Source organism: Styela clava, chromosome 4, assembly GCF_964204865.1.
Source record: "Styela clava chromosome 4, kaStyClav1.hap1.2, whole genome shotgun sequence".
Lineage (NCBI taxonomy): Eukaryota > Metazoa > Chordata > Ascidiacea > Stolidobranchia > Styelidae > Styela > Styela clava.
This window is the reverse complement of record NC_135253.1, coordinates 22654199-22669344: the sequence shown is the minus strand read 5'-3', so window position 1 is coordinate 22669344 and position 15146 is coordinate 22654199. Positions and strand designations below refer to the sequence as shown.

General features: G+C 37.1%; 1 non-coding gene across 1 annotated transcript; it reads left to right on the top strand.

The window, feature by feature from the left end:
- The first annotated feature begins 1916 nt into the window (after positions 1-1916).
- Positions 1917-1988, top strand: Trnah-gug (transfer RNA histidin (anticodon GUG)). The gene has a single exon. It is a non-coding gene; the product is annotated as a tRNA-His (tRNA).
- The last annotated feature ends 13158 nt before the right edge of the window (positions 1989-15146 follow it).

Sequence of the window (15146 nt, the reverse complement as noted above, 5' to 3'; positions counted from 1 at the left end):
CGGAAGCGTGCTGGGCTCATAACCCAGAGGTCGATGGATCGAAACCATCCTCTGCTAAAACTCTGTGATCGTATAGTGGTTAGTACCTCACGTTGTGGCCGTGATAACCCAGGTTCGAATCCTGGTCACAGCATCGGTAGTCTAATTTTGATTGCGTTTATTTCGAAATTCCACGTTTTGAAGGACAACTCCGTATTCCGAGTAGCAGAGTGGCGAAGCGGAAACGTTAGTGGTTAGTACCTCACGTTGTGGCCGTGATAACCCAGGTTCGAATCCTGGTCACAGCATCGGTAGTCTAATTTTGATTGCGTTTATTTCGAAATTCCACGTTTTGAAGGACAACTCCGTATTCCGAGTAGCAGAGTGGCGAAGCGGAAACGTTCTGGGCCCATGACCCAGAGTTTGATGAATTGAAATCATCATCTGCGTCAAACTTTGATCGTATAGTGGTTAGTACCTCATGTTATGGCCGTTATAACCCAAGTTCAAATTCTGATCATTGCATCGGAGCTTTCCTTGGAATTACCCGACTTTTCAGTTTAAATTTTGTAGAACGAATTTGTCAGAAAATATTTCAGTCATTTTAAAAATACATATGAAAACATAGGTCAAAAACTGAAGTTCTGAATTAAAATCTTGCTTATTTATTATTAGAAAAGGAAGTTGTATTCTGCGAGTAGCAGAGTGGCGCAGCGGAATCGAGCTGGTCTCATAGCCCAGAGGTCGATAAATCGAAACCATCCCTTGTTTGAACGCTGTGATCGTATAGTGGTTGGTACCTCACGTTGTGGCCGTGATAACCCAGGTTCGAATCCTGGTCACAGCATCGGAAATTTAATTTTCATTGCGTTTTTTTTGAAACTCCACGTTTTGAAGGACAACTCCGTATTCCGAGTAGCAGAGTGGCGAAGCGGAAACGTTGTGGGCCCATGACCCAGAGTTTGATGAATTAAAATCAGCATCTGCGTCAAAATGCTTTGATCGTATAGTGGTTAGTACCTCATGTTATGGCCGTTATAACCCAAGTTCGATTTCTGCTCACAGCATCGGAGCTTTCCATTGAATTACCCGACTTTTCAGTTTAAATTTTGTAGAACGAATTTGTCAGACAATATTTCAGTCATTTTAAAAATACATAGGAAAACATAGGTAAAAAACTGAAGTTCTGAATTGAAATCTTGTTTATTCATTATTAGAAAAGGAAGTTGCATTCTGCGAGTAGCAGACTGGCGCAGCCAAATCGTGCTGGTCTCATAACCCAGAGGTCGATGAATCGAAACCATCCCTTGTTAGAACGCTGTGATCGTATAGTGGTTGGTACCTCACGTTGTGGCCGTGATAACCCAGGTTCGAATCCTGGTCACAGCATCGGAAATTACCTTTCAAATGCTGTTTTTTTGAAACTCCACGTTTTGAAGGACAACTCCGTATTCCGAGTAGCAGAGTGGCGAAGCGGAAACGTTCTGGGCTCATGACCCAGAGTTTGATGAATTGAAATCATCGTCTGCGTCAAGATGCTCTGATCGTATAGTGGTTAGTACCTCATGTTATGGCCGTTAAATTCCAAGTTCGAATTCTGCTCACAGCATCGGAGCTTTCCTTTGAATTACCCGACTTTTTAGTTTAAACATTGAAAGACGAAATTAAATTTCGAAGTCATTTTCAAAACACCTATGAAAACAAAGGTTGAAAATTGAAGTTCTGTAATAAAATCTTGTTTATTCATTATTAAAAGAGGAAGTTGCATTCTGCGAGTAGCAGAGTGGCGCAGAGGAAGCGTACTGGGCTCATAACCCAGAGTTTGATTTATTATTAGAAGCGTAATTTGCATTGTGTGAGTTGCAGAGTGGCGCAGCGGAAGCGTGCTGGGCTCATAACCCAGAGGTCGATGGATCGGAACCATCCTCTGCTAAGACGCTGTGATCGTATAGTGGTTAGTACCTCACGTTGTGGCCGTGATAACCCAGGTTCGAATCCTGGTCACAGCATCGGTAATTTAATTTTCATTGCTGTTTTTTTGAAACTCCACGTTTTGAAGGACAGATCCGTCTTTCGAGTAGCAGAGTGGCGAAGCGGAAGCGTGCTGGGCTCATAACCCAGAGTTTGATTGATTATTAGAAGCGGAATTTGCATTGTGTGAGTAGCAGAGTGGCGCAGCGGAAGCGTGCTGGGCTCATAACCCAGAGGTTGATGGATCAAAACCATCCTCTGCTAAAACGCTGTGATCGTATAGTGGTTAGTACCTCACGTTGTGGCCGTGATAACCCAGGTTATAATCCTGGTCACAGCATCGGTAATTTAATTTTCATTGCGTTTTTTTTGAAACTCCACGTTTTGAAGGAAGACTCCGTATTCCGAGTAGCAGAGTGGCGAAGCGGAATCGTTCTGGGCCCATGACCCAGAGTTTGATGAATTGAAATCATCATCTGCGTCAAACTTTGATCGTATAGTGGTGAGTACCTCATGTTATGGCCGTTATAACCCAAGTTCGAATTCTGCTCACAGCATCGGAGCTTTCCTTTGAATTACCCGACTTTTCAGTTTAAATTTTGTAGAACAAATTTGTCAGACAATATTTCAGTCATTTTAAAAATACATATGAAAACATAGGTGAAAAACTGAAGTTTTGAATTAAAATCTTGTTTATTTAATATTAGAAAAGGAAGTTGCATTCTGCGAGTAGCAGAGTGGCGCAGCCGAATCGTGCTAGGCTCATAACCCAGAGGTCGATGAATCGAAACCATCTCTTGTTAGAACGATGTGATCGTATAGTGGTTGGTACCTCACGTTGTGGCCGTGATAACCCAGGTTCGAATCCTGGTCACAGCATCGGAAATTACCTTTTAAATGCTGTTTTTTTGAAACACCACGTTTTGAAGGACAACTCCGTATTTCGAGTAGCAGAGTGGCGAAGCGGAAACGTTCTGGGCCCATGACCCAGAGTTTGATGAATTGAAATCATCATCTGCGCCAAGATGATTTGATCGTATAGTGGTTAGTACCTCATGTTGTGGCCGTTATAACTCAAGCTTGAATTCTGTTCACAGTATCGGAGCTTTCCTTTGAATTACCCGACTTTTTAATTTAAACGAATTTAAATTTCTATCATGTTGTGTGGTTGTTGTGGTTAGTACCTCATGTTATGTCCGGTATAACCCAAGTTCGAATTCTGCTCACAGCATTGGACTTTCCTTTGAATTACCCGTTTTTCTAGTTTAAATTTTGTAGGACAAATTTTTCAGACAATATTTCAGTCATTTTAAAAATACATATGAAAACAAAGGTGAAAAACTGAAGTTATGTAGTAAAATCTTGTTTATTTATTATTAGAAGAGGAAGATGCATTCTCCGAGTAGCAGAGTGGCGTAGCGGAAACGTGCTGGGCTCATAACCCAGAGGTCGATGGATCGAAACCATCCTCTGCTAGAACGCTGTGATCGTATAGTGATTAGTACCTCATGTAGTGGCCGTTATAACCCAAGTTCAAATTCTGCTCAAAGCATCGGATGTTACCTTTGAATTACCCAACTTTTTAGATTAAACTTAGAAGGACGAAATTAAATTCCAAAGTCATTTCCAAAATACTTATGAAAACAAAGTTATAAACTGAAGTTCTGTAATAAAATCTTGTTTATTTATTATTAGAAGAGGAAGTTCTGGGCCCATGACTCAGACTTTAATGAATTGAAATCATCATCTGGGTCAAGATGCTTTGATCGTATAGTGGTTAGTACCTCATGTTATGGCCGTTATAACCCAAGTTCGAATTCTGCTCACAGCATCGGAGCTTTCCCTTGAATCACCTGAATTTTGTAGGACGAATTTGTCAGACAATATTTCAGCCTTTTTTAAAATACATATGGAAACAAAGGTGAAAAACTGAAGTTCTGTAATAACATCTTGTTTATTTATTATTAGAAAAGGAAGTTGCATTCTGCGAGTAGCAGAGTGGCGCAGCGGAAGCGGACGGAAGCGGGCTTGGCATTCTGCGAGTAGCAGAGTGGCGCCACGAAAGCGTTCTGGGCTCATGACCCCGAGTTTGATGGATTATTAGGAGAGGAATTTGCATTTTGCGAGTGGCAGAGTAGCGCCGCGGAAGCGGGCTGGGCTCATAACCCAGTGGTCAATTGATCGAAATCATCCTCTGCTAACACCTTTTGATCGTATAGTGGTTAGTACCTCACGTTGTGGCCGTGATAACCCAGGATCGGATCCTGTTCAAAGCTTTTTGTAGTTCAACTCCGTATTTCGAGTAGCAGAGTGGCGCAGCGGAAGCGGGCGGAAGCGGGCGGAAGCGGGCGGAAGCGGGCTGGGCATTCTGCGAGTAGCAGAGTGGCGCAACGAAAGCGTTCTGGGCTCATGACCCCGAGTTTGATGGATTATTAGGAGAGGAATTTGCATTTTGCGAGTAGCAGAGTAGCGCAGCGAAAGCGGGCTGGGCTCATAACCCAGTGGTCGATTGATCGAAATCATCCTCTGCTAACACGTTGTGATCGTATAGTGGTTAGTACCTCACGTTGTGGCCGTGATAACCCAGGATCGGATCCTGTTCAAAGCTTTTTGTAGGTCAACTCCGTATTTCAAGTAGCAGAGTGGCGCAGCGGAAAGGTTCTCGGCCATGACCCAGAGTTTGATGGAATGAAATCATCATCTGGGTCAAGATGCTTTGATCGTATAATGGTTAGTACCTCATGTTGTGGCCGTTATAACCCAAGTTCGAATTCGGCTCACAGCATTGGAGCTTCCCTTTGAATTACCCGACTTTTTAGTGTAAACTTTGATGGACGAATTTGTCTGACAATATTTTAGTCATTCTCAAAATACCTAAGAAAACAAAGGTGAAAAACTGAAGTTCTGTAATAAAATCTTGTTTATTCATTATTAGAAGAGGAAGTTGCATTGTGGAAGCTGCAGAGTGGCGCAGCGGAAGCATGTTGTGCTCATAGCCCAAATGTCCGTGGATCGAAACCATCCTCTGCTAAGACACTGTGATCGTAGTTAGAAGTAGTTAGTTCATTGTATGTTTATTTACTTTTTTATATTTATTTTCTTTTTTGAATTTTAAATTTTCTTTCCTTTTTCTTTATCCATGTGTTTTATTTATAAAAAATTTGTATCACTTATATTTGGTGGTTATCTTGTTTTTCAAAACCGTTATACACATATATTACTAAATTATTTTTGTTCCTTATTTTCTCATTTAACTTATTTTTCTTGATTTGCTGTTCTGATTGAGCGTGATAATCAATTAGTTTCTCGCGACGTGATTAAGTTTTTACCTTGCTACATTGCCTTGTGACACGTTTTGCTTCGGTCGGAAGAGAGACGGGTTGCGTTTTTATGTTGAGCACGGCTGTTTTTGTTGTTGTTGAGATGTGTTAAGTCGCTTTGAGTTGACTTTTGTTATATTATAACATTGTTATGGTCAGACATTCCGGACTTCTAATTTTTACTCGCGGTTGAAATGTAAAACTAGGAAATATGTGACTTAATTAGTTGATAATTATTAGTCATGGTTAGTATTAACGTCGTCGGTATAGTAAATATAAAATTTAATCGCAGTATATAAGATAGTCGCAATCAGAATGTAGAACTCTGATTTTTAATGGTAGTAGATCGCGTTTGAAAGGTATAAGGCGGGAGGCGACATAATTAGTTAGGAATATGAAGGTTATTAGCATATAAACTTTAGTGACCGTACGAGGGTGCATGTCAGGGCCAGATTATGAGTTTAAGGGGCCCCAAATTTTTGCAATGTAAAGTGAAAGAAGATTGTTTTGTTGTCATAGGTCGGAGAAACATCCATTCACTAATAATTAAGGCCAAGTTATAATTAACCGGGATTTTTCAAAAATAGTTTTAAGCCTACAAACATTTATACTCTGATTCACCATTGAAGATTTGTCTGCGGAAGTTTTTGTGGAGCGTGCTTTCCTTTGTTGCCCGTAACACGTGCTTATAGAGCCTAATGGTATATCCAGCCCTGGTGCGCCCTTGTTACGTCAGCCCTTATTACGTCACTGTGGCGTTGTAGATGACGCAGTCAGGTGAGGGTTAAGATTGACATATGCAAAACTTGTTATGCTACGCCAGCGTTTCTCAACCTTTGTTGGTCGCGGACAGTTTTCTTACCGGTGGGAACCTTTGCGGACTCAAGGTGCGTTTATTGCAACCGTACTCTTTGTGAAGAAGCAATAAAACCAAACACAACAAAATTTCAACGAAATTTTAAAATCGGAAATTCGCCGTAATCACGCGTTCATTAAAAGAGCTGACTTTTTTAGTGTATAATGGCCTTTTCTGTAGCTCAATATTCAATCCATTACAACGACGAGAATTTAAAATGCCTTTCTATTCTAATTTAATTGTGTTTATGGTAACTCGAGGTTGCGTCTACTTACGACAAGATGAAAGCATTACTTCTTTAAAATGCCACGGCAATCTGCGAACATAATAATGTGTGAATATATTGCCCGATTATATTTAGTTTCGATACATATTTTTTGCGATCTTGCGAATTTGTTATCGCCGTTAGAAAAATTCTACTATCCGCTATAAATTTCCAGAAAGTAAAACTTGATATAGTACCTATTAAAAGTATATTAGTAAATCAAAAATACATATTCATCGCTTTACTTTATTACTAATTTAATTGTGACCAATTTAATCTGCGGTTGTGTTGAGGAAATAAAAGCAATACTACTCAGAAAATACTATGACATTCCGTGGACACAAAAATGCGTGGTGAAGTGCCCGATTTTATTTTGTTTTGATTCATATTTTTGTGAATTTGACAAATCTGAACTGTTCCTAAAACACTTACGGCGTATATATATTTCCACTTTATGCCCAAAAACATATTGAACAAAAGTCAAGCCTTTTTTAGTTTTCTTATGAACAATATTTGAAAAAAAAAACTTCAAATAATAATATATTACTGTATATATAAGAGAATGTATTTTCGACAACTTTAATTTAATTTGCGCAAATGATTAGTTTTCTACGAAACTAGCTACTTATCCCTGTTCTATGCTTTTGTGCCGTTGGATCCGTTTGCATATAATGCGAGGATGCTGTAGCAAAAGTAAAGTTACCATCCTAAGTGATTCAAGGGTCGTGCTGCACACTAACAAGTTACACAAATGATGCACAATGTTAGCGTGCAACAAGAGTCTTAATTCACTTTAATTTAACTCGTGATTATCTTTGCAACCAGTGTTGTAGAATAAAACTAACGGTAAAATGCCAATTTTTTGCTACTGTTGGAAAATTGTTATGCGCCAACAAGAGATATTACCGGGTCCAAACGTCAAAATGCAATGTAGGTATAATACAATACCTGATACTCCAGAAGTATGTCAACCAAGATGGCGGACACTCAACGTAGTATGTGCACCTGAAATTATTGCCTAACCCTAACCTGATGCATATACTACGTTCGGTGTCCGCCATCTTGGTTCACATACTTCTGGAGGGCCTAATATTATAATCAAGCGTGAAAGGTGTATAAATCACTACATCGATCGTTATTATGTCATTGAGCAAGTATATTCGAAGGGTTTCTTTCGGACGAAATAATACGCTAATAGTTGCTAAATCTTGCTAATGTTTATTTAGATATTTGAACATTAGGTGTCGCTGCTTGATAACCAACTTTGGTTCTCCGCGGATTCCCCTCCCCAGTGAAATGTCTATTTAATATTTTTCTTCTGAACATTGCATGTTCATTTTTTTTATCGGGTGGAAAAAATAAACTGACTCTGACTATAATATTTATCGTGAATAATCAAATCAGTGGCTTCCAATCTTTTCCGTTAAATTTCTCCTTTCGACTAATTCTTCCCTCGTTATACATAAAAAGTAATTTGATGTTTCATGGACCCTCATGGAGCTCAATAGCAGTTGTTATGTGCAAGTCGCATCTCCGTCTTTGCACAGTTAAAGTACTTCACAATGTTTGTATAAATAATTATTAATAGTAATAAAAAGATCTGAAGATTATTATTAATTCCACAGCAAGTAAAATTCCTCCTCCTCCCAAGGGGGGATTCTTCCCTCCCCAATTGAGAAACGTAGATCTAAATCAGGGGACACCAAACTACGGCCCGCGGGCCAGATCCGTCTCTTGGCGTCATTTCACCTGGCCGCAATAAAACGAAAAATTGGCGAATTTTTTTTCCAAGGGATGCTTCCTCGAGCATCGACTTGTTTATTTTGTATCATTGGCCAATCAGCAAGATGCAAAAAGTGACGTAACAATAGGCGCTCAGAAATTTAAGTATGAACCAAACAAGTCAATCATCATTTCGCCTTCTTAGGAGTTGTAGCCCAACTGCAGTAATCATAAATTTGTCTAGAAATAGCTATTCTATATTCTGCGATATAGAATTAATATTCGAGACCTCAGAAATACAGAATTTAGAATGTTGAATTAATTGAATGAATTTCCCAACTTTTGTGAATTTATTGTATTGACACAAACATTTGTCCGACCCATTTCAATACAGGTTGAGTCATACCTGACCCTCAGCTAAAAAAGTTTGGTGACCCCTGATCTAAATAGACAATTTGGATAAGAATCACTTCAAATTGTACGTCAATGCCTTGGACATAATTTAACTACAAAATGTGAGTTATTTTGTAGAAAAGCTGTAATTCCAAATTCTCGAAATACACTTTTCAAATAGCTTTAATTTATTCAGACATAAAATAGGTCTATATCCAACATTTAAGCAATTTTTTTAACAGACCAGGGGACACCGGCTTGTAAAAATCGCATGCAACTATTTATTTCTCTTTGTGATTAACATGGGTAATCCTGTAGTATGTGAACCAGGATGGCAGACAACGGAGGGTTGTATGTGTACCATCATTTCAGGTACAGATACTACGGGAGTCACTTGGCTAGTCTCGAAACTCGTAATATAACTAAAATAAGGAAACTTGAAATAAATTATGGCCTAACCTTAACCTGATACACATACACACACGTTCCGGTGTCCGCCATCGTGGTTCACATATTTCCGGAACGCCCTGATATGCAATGGTATAAATACAAATATTGACATTTTTTGTGATTATATACATACAATCCGCTAAAGATGATTAATCGAATACACAGACTGAATCCTTGGCAACACTGATCCCAGAGAATCGGAGCAAATCAGAGGTGCACGGAGTCCGTATTTTTGAAAATTGATTCTTGCTGCTTGGATGGCAATGGCCATGTCGGTATATATACACTGTCTGAAACCGCTTATATATAAATTCGACGCACCAGAAGTATGTGCATCAAGATAGCGGACACTGGAAAGTAGTATGTGTACCTGGTTAGAGTCAGACCCTAATTTTATTGCAGTTTACGGTATTTTAGTTCTATTACAAGTTCGGGGACTAGCCAAGTGACTCCCGTAGTATTTGTACCTAAAACTATGGCTTTTCCCTAACCTCGTACACATACTACGTTCCGGTTACCGCCATCTTGATTGACATACTTCGGGAGTACCAAAAGTTGTACGTTCATTGTATGTTTATTTTCTCTTTTAAATTTTTAGCTTTCTTTCTTCTTTTTTATTCATATGTTTTTTTTATAAAAAGTTCGTAATAGCTATTTGGTGGTTTTGTTGTTTTCCAAAATTGTTATATGCATATAATATTAAATTTGTGCCTCGTTATCTTATGTCTAGGAATAATTAATATTAATTAATATTTAGAACCATCTACTAGATTTATTCATTAATCTGAATCAGCGTTGTAGGTATCGCTTCATGAAGGCCTTTCGCGGTCCCTCGAGACTCCTGTCACGTGATTAAAGTTAAGTCTTTTTTTTTCTTAGGGGAACTTGGATATTGCGTATTCAAATGCAAGTCTTTTCTCCTTGTTTACTTTCTACTCCGGATCCGTATGTGGTACTTGCCACAAGGCTGTTCGAACGAGATAGTATTAAATTGATAAGTAAAAATAACATGATCTCTTTCAACAAAATAATAAGTATATTTGTGAGCTTTCGTTAGATCATTCTTCAAACAATACAAGATATAACTGCAAATATAAAGATCATAAGAATTTAAGTCTATAATTGATTTTCCTATAACTGGATTTAGATGCTATGGGGATGGGACAATTTGGTCTGTATAATTTTAGAACTGCCGGTGTAACTGATGTGGTTGGGTTGGAGTTCGTTTATTAGTGCAGTTTCCTTTGTTTGTTTTTGAACCTTATTACTCATCGATTTTGATCGGTAAGTATGTGGATAGGTATTTGTCTGTCTCTATGTCTGTCTGTCTGTGTGTTAGATGCACGCGATATCTCACGAAAGCGAGGTTCAATCTGCTCCAAATTTGCATTGCATGTGCATTCATCTTAGCTCAGATCAGAAGCCTATTGATTTTGGATGGATTATGTCGTATAATTAGCGAGTTATTAATTAATTAGTGATGGGACTCACGGTGTCACTATGGAGTAAGACCACTGTTTTGGGGGATCCCCTAACCTTCGATCTCTAAGTCTTCGGTTTCCAACCGAATTCTAGTTTGTTTGTATTGTTGTTATTTTTTGATAGTACTGTTTGCCTTTTGGTTTTGTATTCGCGTTGCGTTTGTATTTTTTCAACTCAACCAATCAGTTACACCGGCGGTTCAAAGATTATACGGACCAAATTATCCCATCCCAATAGCATATAAATCCAGTTATGATCAACAATTACAGATCACAGATTCTTATGATGTTTATATTTACAGTTATATCTTGTATTGTTTGAAAAAGTTAGATCTTGATCTAACAAAAGTTCACAAATATACTCATTATTTCGTTGAAAGAGATCATATTATTTTTACTTATCTTTTTTTTTTGTTTCATATATTCCATATTTTTTCGTATTCCGTATTTTTTTTGATAAATAAATGAAGAAATATCGCAAAAGGTAAAGCTGTGATGTCGTCGGAAAACGAGTATTTCACAAGTTAAGAATGTGCTAATCAGACTCGCGGATGAATGCCAGTCTGTCATAGATAATTGTTATTGCTCAATTGACACAAATACCCTGAAAAGTATTTATTTATTAACTCACTGATAAACATCGATTTGCTCGCGGATTTAAAGGTTTGCAAATTACTGCACAATGAAGTGTTCCATTTGGCCAACGTGTGCTTGCAAAAATTACGAGTGTGATTTTTATGGATATAAATTTTCGTTTAAAATATCGATGAAAATAACGAAATTTCGGCCGAAATAAATGTCGCAATTTTTAAATGTTATTTGCTGCATCTCCTGCAGCAAATATCTACTTCACATCAGTGAAACGAAAAGGCAGGCAAATGTGATTGACTCTAGCTATTTGTAAACATACTGTTCATATTGAGGTTTGAACCCCCCGACTCACTTGCCCGCCCTCAATATCTACATTTTTAATGAATGTTTATTTATCTTTCATGTATTTTTCACTTGTTCCATTTTGTCTTTAATTATGTTATTTTTATTTTTTTGTATTCATAATTTTAACGCATGAACAAGTTTTTAACCAGTTTTGTAGAACAAAGGTCACTGTATAATGCCAGTTGTTATTACTTGTTACTGTTAAACAAAGTTACCCACCACTCACAACCAGGGAAATAACCGAGTGCAGATTGCGGGATGTTATGTAAAAATAAAGCCATACCAAGCATGAAAGATGTATAAATCCCAAAAGTCGTATTTTTTTATGGCATTGAGCAATTATATTCAAAGTGTTTGTTCTGGACGAGATAATTAGCATGATGTGAAGTACAGTTCGTACGTTTTACTTGCCATAGTATTTGGTTCAAAGAAATTCCTAAAACGATAGCCCATTGTAACTCATTGGCCTTGCTAAGCGAAGAACATTACAATACTACTATTTCAAAGTCTAATAACGTTATCCAAAATGAAAATTTGAACGTGAGAGATTTTAAATTTTTCTTCCCTAACGAGTATCAGATGTCTCCATACATTTCTCTTAGCGATAAACACTTAATTTGTGCAGATTCATTTCATTCCAAGATCTAATTTAACTATCCAAAATGAAAAGTCGAACATTCAACGATTCAATTCCTCGAGTATCAGATGTCTCCATACATTTCTCTAAGCGATAAACACTTAATTTGTGCAGATTCATTTCATTCCAAGATCTAATTTAACTATCCAAAATGAAAAGTCGAACATTCAACGATTCAATTCCTCGAGTCCATATTAGTTTTACAATACCACCTTACCAAGGCTAATATCACCTTAGAAATGGGACAACGAAATCTTTTTTGATAAGTTTTAAAGCATCGTTTTAGGTTGCGTTTTACATCCCTGTTGAATATACCTTATTTTTTTTTACATATGATTTAGTAATAAACACTCAATTTGCGAAAATAATAACTTAGCTAGGACAGGCGGTAGGACCTTGGTAGGCGGCATGTGACAATAGACCTAACCATATTATAGTGCCTTGAAAAATGTATTCCAAGTCTGTTGATACAGCTTCTATTAATAGATTCGTTCATACGGTCAAATGAGCTTGTTGAAGTTTGACCCAATGATAGCATAAAAATGAATTGAAACAAAATTGTACATTTAATGCCGTGATTAATTCAGCTAAATTTCTGATTGATTTCTGAGTCAATAGCGCACAAACAAGAAATAGCACAAAGGAATTGCAATTGAATATTTACGTTTATTTTCGAAACAAAAGTGAAAACACTGATATAATAAGCAAAGTGATAAAAATTAGCTCACGTTGTAATCAACTTAATCAATATCACACAAACAAGACATACGCAAATTAATGGTAAATTGTTTATTTATGTACATTTATTTTTGAATAAAATAAACTGAAAACTGTGATAAGAATATACATGGGTAAATGTTTTATCAGACTGTAATAGGAAATCTATATTTGAAAATTATAGACTTAACTTTACAGAAGCAGTAATTGACTGAAATCAGTTTAAGATTTTATTACCGACTCCGGATTGCAAAAAGATTTGGGCCCGACCACCCGAAGTTGTAAAAATTTAGACTCGACTCTATAGATCCAAGAAAAATATAATTTTGATAAAGAAAACTTTGGCGTATGCAAGCTTACTATAACTGACTCTTATAAACCCTTGATATACGTAATGCTTTTTGAGACTTGGTGGGAATTTTTGACAGATTTTACCACCACTGAAAGTCTACTATTATGACTCCGAACAATTCAGAATGTCAACCCCGACTCGGGACTCTGAGAAATACAGCGAAAAGTGCTAAACTTCAACTTCACAGCCCTGATTGAAACGTACAAAAATACCATATTCGAAAGGACGATCGTTTTCATCCAGTTTTGCCTATTTAATTCATTTTTAGTCAGTCCAGGAGATAGGCATTGGGGAAACTAATATCTTTAACCTTCGACAACTATAACAGTCAATTCTATTCATATAAACTAACGACAAACTGGCCTTGAAACAGCGGTTTATGAATTTTCATAAAGCGATACCCCTTCAAGGGACTCTCAACAGTTGCGACCCTGCTTTTTTTTTATAAAAACAAATAGTTCAACTTTTAACATGCCTGGTGCAGTGAATTAGTCCTACGCTCTTTCGAAGTTCTTATTTGCTTTTAAAAGAAAAGAAGTTATATTGAAACCCCGCCCATTTTTCAATTTTATTATAATGTGTAGTTATTATAAGTATTCAGTACTTTCAGTACTTTCTAGAAAGCTATCTCGGAGACATTTCATATTTTCTAAATGTCGTTTCACATTGTGTGCTGCTGATCATCAGAAAATCGGATTTTTGCTAAATTTGAAACTAAAAATGAAACATATTCAGTAATCGAAAAAGCCGTTGCTGTTGTAAATTTTTACTCGTCGATCTTGATCAGTACATGGACATATGTCATTGAATGAATAAGATTGCGGTTTCGCGAATAGGATTTACATATTTATGCCGGGAAAAAACAAAGCCGACTAGACGCTTAATCATATGGTGAGCCATGTCGGTCCTCACGTCAGTAAATCATCCGCGCAAATTTGCTCCTACAACGACAGTGAACCAAGATGGCGGACACCGTAACGTAATATGTATGCCGGTTTGGTTTAGGCCATAATTTTAGGTACAAATACTACGGGAGTCACTTGACTAGTACCCGAACTGGTAATAAAATTGAAATAAGAAAAATGGGAATAAAATTATGGTCTAACCTGGTACACATACTACGTTCCGGTGTCAGCCATCTTGGTTCACATACTTCGAGAGTACACTCGAGTGTGTTCTATTGTATTATTTTGTGTATTGACTGAAAGGAGAAGTGCCGCAGTAGGTCGCAGACTGTATGTAAAAATGCGATGTTGAACGGCCCTAATAAACAGTCATTGCTCTAATATATCACAACCAAAACAAAAACTGACGGCAGCACTGTTGTTGACAAACTGCTTTAAACAAATGCTGTAATTAGTGAAATAACGTGGTTTATTGTGTGCAATTTTACTACAATAGAATAGTTTTTAGTGTTTTTTTACATCACATTTGAGTGACATATTTTCTAAAGTTCAGTATGAAACGGTATTTTGCAAAGTGTTTCGTAATATAATATTAACAAAAAAACTAGACTACACAAGAAAAATACCAATTTAAAAATATGGTTAGGTAATAAACAGACGATTGTAGAACCATGAGTAGCCGACACGTCTATGCTGATGAATATGAATAGCAGTCATACAATCGTCAAATATTCACTCAGGCTATATCGAAGATGGAAAATATTGTTACAGGTGTGATTTTAAATGTACAGGGTGTCCATAAAGTCTCTTAACAATTTCAATTTTGTTCTCAGTATATCTTAAGTAAATTTGTTGTTTTTAATCAGTAATTGTTTAAGTATTTTCACATGGTATCGATAACGTTCTATTTGCAATTTAGTAAAATTCAGGACTCTATGGACACCCTATAGCCTATAGTAGGGCCTATACTAATGAAACAGTAATGCTATTTTGAAGCTACGTGCGCAAAGTTGAATAGAAATCAGAAAAATATTTTAGGCTGGGGTACTTTAAAAACCAGAAAAATAGCTATGTTAAGCATATGAAGGGGGTTAATGATAATTATGTGGTTCGCGCATGAGGTTTATTCGGTCAAAACACTAACCAATCCATCGCTGAGAAA